The 6,739-nt window shown below is 39.4% G+C and overlaps 1 pseudogene; it reads left to right on the plus strand.

Annotated features, from left to right (window-relative positions):
• Positions 1-6,022: 6,022 nt before the first annotated feature.
• LOC122788436 lies at positions 6,023-6,159 on the plus strand (annotated as a pseudogene).
• Positions 6,160-6,739: the final 580 nt, after the last annotated feature.

The raw sequence follows: 6,739 nt of genomic DNA on the forward strand, positions 1-6,739 counted from the left end.
TTTTGCACACTTGTCAAGAACAAATGACATTCTTATATCATCTGCAAAACTTTTGAGTACTTGCAGTTGCGCTTTCAGTTCCTCATCTGATGAGCTATACAGTTTTAAATCATCAACAAAGGGAAGATGAGAAGTCTTTACAGTTTGTTGTTTTCTAGGAGCCAAATTATAGCCATGGCCTAACCTGTTAAATAGACAGCTTAATGGGTTAAGGACAAGAGAGAAAAGTAGAGGTGACAGGGAGTTACCCTGGAATATCCCCCTTTGAATTTGTATCTCTGAAATAATTTGTCCTTTATCATGGCTTGACTGCAAAGTGGTTTGCCACTGTTTCATGATTGCTATGATGTAGTTTATCAGTGTAGGATACATCTTATACATTTTAAACACTCTTTTATCCATGAATGTGGGATACTATCAAATGTTTTTTGTAGTCAATCCATGCCATACTTGGAGTCTTCCCCTTTTTGCAGTTCTCCATTCATTTAGTAATAGATTATCCTTTGTCCCATATGACTTTTTATTGATCTGTTCCCTCTTTTATATTCCTTTAACAGTGACATTCTTGTCTTAATGGCTTTATAGTTTTCTCTATTCAATACTTCCATGATGGTATTTCATTTCACCCCTTCCTTTCCCTTACTACCCCATGTTCTTGTGGTAGAATTTTATCTGTTATTAATTTAGTTGCACAGTAATATGTCATGTTTATTTCTGTTATATCACATAGATGTATATGGACAGTCCTAATTAATGTATTCATTTGTTTTTGTAGACGTTTGACTTTTTGGGTTTTATTGACCTTCATTCTATTTCTTTTATTGACCTTACTATGTCTATTTATCTCTATTAAATCAAGCAACTTTTGTCTTAGCTCATTTTCTTCTAAACTGAGGGCACATTTTTTGTTCTTCATTTTTCGTGGGCATTCGGTAGAAAGTTCTATAGCATCTTCCTGTGGCAAATTCTCTTCAATTTCATCCTGCATCATCAGTTGCTCTGTCATATGGGGACTCACTGGCCTATTACTCCTCAACAATGACTGCTCCAGAGTTGTCACCATTTCTTGTTCCTTCCCTTGCTGTCCAGCTTCAAGTGAACATTTATACTGGTTTCCTGTGGATGGCTTCAAACTATCTTCATATGGCAACTGACTGGTTGCTTCCCATTCCACAGGTTTCTCCTTAATTTGGATGTCTATTGCTCTACCCCTGTGGTGCTTTCTGAGTTAGATTTTCTATATTGAATCCTTCACTTCGCAGGTACTCCATAACCTCAGTTTCTGTTTCTTCAACTTTTCCATTATGAATCTTCTTTTCTACTTTTCTTCTTTGTCTTCTTATTTTTTTGTATTGTAAAGTTTTCCATGTCCGGATTCCTTTGCCTATATTTCTCTTCAAATATCTTTGGTGCTGCTCTTTTTGTATTGGTTAGTTTTGCTTTCTCCTTTGCATAAATATTACACCATATTGAATCTCTTTTCCTTTCCCATGTCCATATTTCTTCTTCAGATGTCTCCTGATCTTCCTGTTTCTCCTTACTTGGGGGACTCGTTCCATCATGCTGAGATGCAACCTGTGTTAGACCTTCTACACCAAATCCTTCACTTCACAGGCACTCCATAACTTCAGTTTCTATTTTTACTTCTGCTTTACTAATCTTTTGTTCTCCTTTCTCCCTTTGTGGTCTTATCTTCTTTATTGAGAAATTTTCCATATATGGATGCTTTTGCTCTTTGCGGATGCCTTTTTTTATTTATTAATTTGGCTTTCGACTTAGCATAAATATTGCACCATATCAAATTTCTCTTTCTTGCCCATGTCTATATTTCTTTTTTATACTTTTTCAAAAATCTCTAGGTTTTGTTGTTTATATTTTTGCACTTCCTCGGATGCTTCTTTTTCCAAACAGATCAAAATGTCTTGGTCTATATAATGTTTTTCACAAATCTGTTCTATTAATGAACACAATTTTTTATTTGAGGCTTCTGACAGTTTAGTTTGTGGAAGTATGTTTCTTTCTTCTAATTTCTGTCTTAATCTTTTTGTATATGTTGTATCTGGAAATTCTGGGCTTTCTGCATAATAGTAACAATACATAATTTCTTTCTTATTCTCAATAGTCCACTCTATCGTCTTTATGGCTCTTTTTGTGATTTTTGTGGACTGCTATTTCCTTCTACAATGGGGGGGACATCCTCCCCTGGGCCTGGCTTAGCTCCATTATAGGAATGTTTCCATGCTTTGAGGATTCTGCACTGTCATTTTTTCCAGTCCTGGCACCAGTGCTGGGCACTTTTTTATCCTGTGTCTTGTGCACCCAGCTATCTTTTTTAATGTTTGACCTTTTTCTGTCCATAATATATGTTATATAAAATACAGTCTATATATCAGTGTTGTCTTGGTGAGGTTTTGTGAAAAACAGGATCAGCCTCATGAAGGTGCTCACCAAGACTTGAGGATGAATTCACTTTCAGCACTATTACTCTTCTTTGCTCGCTGACTTATCATCTCTCCATTCAGACCCCTGTTACTGTGTGGCTAGAGCGATTGTATAGAAGTTAGTAGACATGTGCAATCTTCAGATGCAATGAAGGAGGATGCATTGACTGCCTCTCCCACTGGACATTAAGTTTTCTGCAGCCCTGACCACCCTTGTAATGGGAACCCTTCATTATCTGACCAGCTACTCGTTAGGAGTTTTGCAGGCCTTGGCCTTGCAAACCTTGCACCAGTTGCTTGACATAATGTTGCAGATGTGAAAGACAATATTTACTTTTCGTGGTCAGCAGATAAGAAAATCACAACCATATTTGCACATTAAGGCATAGCAGAACTCTCTGAAGTCCTGGAGGTCACTGACTGTACCCACACTGCCATCAAGGCCTCATCTGTTCCACATGGCATCCAGTATATCAGTCAGAAGGTCTTCCTCTCCATCAAGTCTTAGGTGGTTTGAAGTATACAAGGTATTATATATAATGTGCCAGTGTGCCATCCAGGCAGTTTTCATGATTCTGATATCTGGCACACATGCAACCTACACTAGCAATTCATACAGGGTGACTTTCCAAAGGGTTATCTAGTTGTTAGGTGCACATATTGCCACCCATAGAGTCCTTGGTAGTCCCAGTACCATGAACATAGGTAACAGACCTTTCATGATGGTACTCTATGTTGTGCATAGCAGATAATGCTGGATATGCTTTGGAACTGTGGCTAAGGACCCCATATCCACATCCCACAGACTGTGACAGACAGTGTATAACATCTCACTGTTGCAGAAGTGTAACATTATCAAATACGTGCTCAAAGTGCTGAAGGCCCACATCTATAGAAACATTGCAGTATGCTCTGTAGAGCTGCAGCATGATATTTGTGGTCTGTGCATGCCTTATAATCTATCTGAGGAAGCGTGCATTGGAAGCACGCGAAAGCGCTCATCTCTTATTCCTTTGGATTTTATATGAAATAAAGCTTTGACATCGTTCGTGGTGGTGGTCTACCTCTTTTCACTTGATTGCATGCCTTATAATAGGGCGTTATGAAAACTGTTACAACCAAAAGAAAAGAGCCAGCCCAGGTCCTGTTTGAAAATAAGTGTAATAAAAAATACACATGATATACACCATAATAACAGACTGCATATACATATGCAATAAACAAACTGCACAGACCAGTTTCAGTTAAACAGCCTTCCTCAGTGTGACAAAAATAGTGAAAACCATGAATTATGGAGTTTTTTTTCTGTACACAGATTTTTCATGACAGACAGGATCCTTAATAAAAGTTAAATGTTGACATGTATCTCTCAGGATCTCTGTGTACAGAAAGAAAAGACTACAGTTGTATAAGTTGAACTTACCACGACAGTAGCTGCTTGAATGATTACTGCAGCAGTCGCCTTATTTATATGGGTTATATCCTGCTAGGGATATAACAGCCTGCTATCTTCCAAAGCTTCAGGGTACCTTCCATGTGCCCAGCTGTCAATCAGCTTGAGCTAAGCTAACTAAAAGCCACATTTGTGTACAAAGCCCTTCAGATCTTTCCTGCCAGCAGAGAGAGGGAGGCTGAGCACTGAAAGAACGAGGCTAGGATATAACAAAAAATATATGCTCACATAATGTCATAAAAAAACAAGGGGGATGTAGGGAGGGAGTAGCTACTGCAGCAGTGATCATTCGAACATCTACTGTTACTGTAAATTCAGCTTAGACAACTGTACTATGTTCTTCATATAGATCACTGGTGCAGTTACCTTAGCTATATGGGTAGATTACCATAGCTGATTATATTTGGGAGGTGGAAGAAGAAGAATCCAGGAGCCCTTGGAAAATGGTCCAACCAAAGCTCAATGTAGACATAGAGAAGGAACAAGCTTATAGTGCTTTATAAAAGTATGTACAGACCACCAAGCAGCAACTTTTAGAATAATTCTAGAATCCAACCCTTTCTAAAAGGCCATAGATGAAGCCAAGGCCCTGATAGAGTGGGACTTGACCCTGTCTGAAATAGATTTATTATGACAAGTATAACGAAAGGTAATACCCTTAGGCAACCATTTGGAAATAGTCTGTTTTGGCACAGGCTGTCCATTCTTCTTACCTTCACAAGAAATGAACAATTGATCTGAATGCCTGAAATATTTAGTTCTGTCAATATAGTTTCTGAGTTCCTTGTGGACATTCAAGGTATGCAGTATCCTTTCTTCCTCAATTTTAGCTTCAGGAAAGAAAACAGGGTCATGGATAGTTTGGTTTGAAGTACATTTTTGTACCACTTTAGGTATAAAAGAATGATTAGTTCTCAAAGAAACCCTGATAGAAAATGAGGTAGTGTTGACTCACCATAAGAGTTTACAACTTGGATATCTTTCTTGCAGAGGTCATAACAAGCAGTAAAACTGTTTTCCATGTTAAGAACCTCAAGTCATCAATATCAGTTGGTTCAAATGGAGCAAGTGTTAGCTTCTCTAACACACAATTAGTATCCCAAGGAGGGGCACAGGTTTACTTGTCTGCCTCTTCTGCAAAACCTCCTTCAGAACATTTTGACATGAAACTGAAAGAGGAGGAGTCATGGCCAGACATGCTGAAATGGCAAATAAATGAACCCTGATAGACGAATAAGAAAGGGCATGGGATAGTAACTCACACAAATATTGCAAAACCAGAGAACAACTAGCCCAGAATAGGTGCTGATTATGTTGTTGGCACCAAATAGGAAACCTTTTCCGTTTGCTAATATATGATTTTCTAGTAGCAGAGGTTTTGCCTCCATTAGTACCTGCTGCATGTCCTCAGTAAACAGGTGCCTAAAGGGAAGTGTGGCCATGGCATCCAGGCAATTGGAAATGATCGATGCTGGGGTGCATCAAACATCCCTGTTCTTGTGTGAGTAGCTCCAGTCTGTGAGGAAGCTTGTGGTAATTGTGCCTGGTCATTTCCAAAGAAAGGAAAACCATGAGCCAGAAGTTAGTCACCACACTTATGTTGGGGGATCCCTTTTGAATATTCAGAAGTACCCTGGACATTAGTGGAAATGGTGGAAAGGAATACCGGAACATTCCTATCTAGAAAAGGCATATGTCTTCTAGGCCTTTTTGCATGAAGTCCTGGAACAGAATTTTGCCAGTTGATTGTTCAGAGAGGATACAAAAACATCTACTTGAGGACCTCCCCATAGACTGATCAAATCATGGAAAACTCCCTGATCTAGTTTCCATTCATGAGGGTATACTCTGATCCTGTTCAGCTTGTCTACCATACACATTTTTGCTCTGATGGAATGTAGGATACCTGTAGTGTGAGAGTGTGCTGTGAAGGTGTATCCAAAGCTAACAATGGTAGTCTGCAAAGGGAGACAACCTGGTTCCCCCTGTGGTATTGTATGTAACCACTTAAAGAGGTCCTGGGGGACAAAAGATGGTTTAGAGAGTTAAGTGCCTTAATCAGGGCAAACATCTCATTGATATTTATGTTCTTGCATCTGTCCTTGACATCCCACACCCCCTGCACCACATACTTACCTAGCAGAGGGAATGCCACAATCAAGAGGGTGGTTTCTCCAGGGTAAGGGTTTTCCATTGCATACTTTGGTTCTGACCTCTGCTATTTTGCCAAAGGTGGCTGCATAACTTCTTTTATTTTTTTGAAAGCTCCTGATACTAGACTCAGCCCAATTTGGTTTTGTCAAGGGCAGGTCCTGCCTACTCAGCCTGATGGACTTCTTTGAGAAGGTCACCAAAGCAAAAGACAAAGACAAAATAGTTCACACACTGACTACCTTAAACTGGCCAAGACATTTGACACAATACCCCACTTGGTCATTGTTGACAAACTTAAGAGGTTAGATATAAACTGTTATGTCACCCAGTGGATAGCCAGCTGATTCACAGGACCCAGGAAGTTAGCATTGGGGAGTCCACCTCTATAAAGTGGTCAGTCATAAGTGGTATCCCTAAGGCATCATCCTGGGACCGCTCCATTTTGGTCTTTACTTCTCTGAAGTCAAGGCCAGTGTCAATGGCCTCTGGCTGACAAAATTTGCAGATAATTGCAAATTAGGAGCTGTTATTGAATCCCCCACTGACACAAATGTTTTCAAGGAAGGGCTGACATAGACAAAACAACTGGTGTCAGAGCCATGGATTAAAACTAAATGACAAGAAATACATAATAATATGCTTCAGGGAATCATCCACCCCTAGTAACTATCATATTGACAACACATGCCTA

The sequence above is a fragment of the Protopterus annectens genome, chromosome 13.part0 (genome assembly GCF_019279795.1).
Source record: "Protopterus annectens isolate FY-2018-M chromosome 13.part0, PAN1.0, whole genome shotgun sequence".
NCBI lineage: Eukaryota > Metazoa > Chordata > Ceratodontiformes > Protopteridae > Protopterus > Protopterus annectens.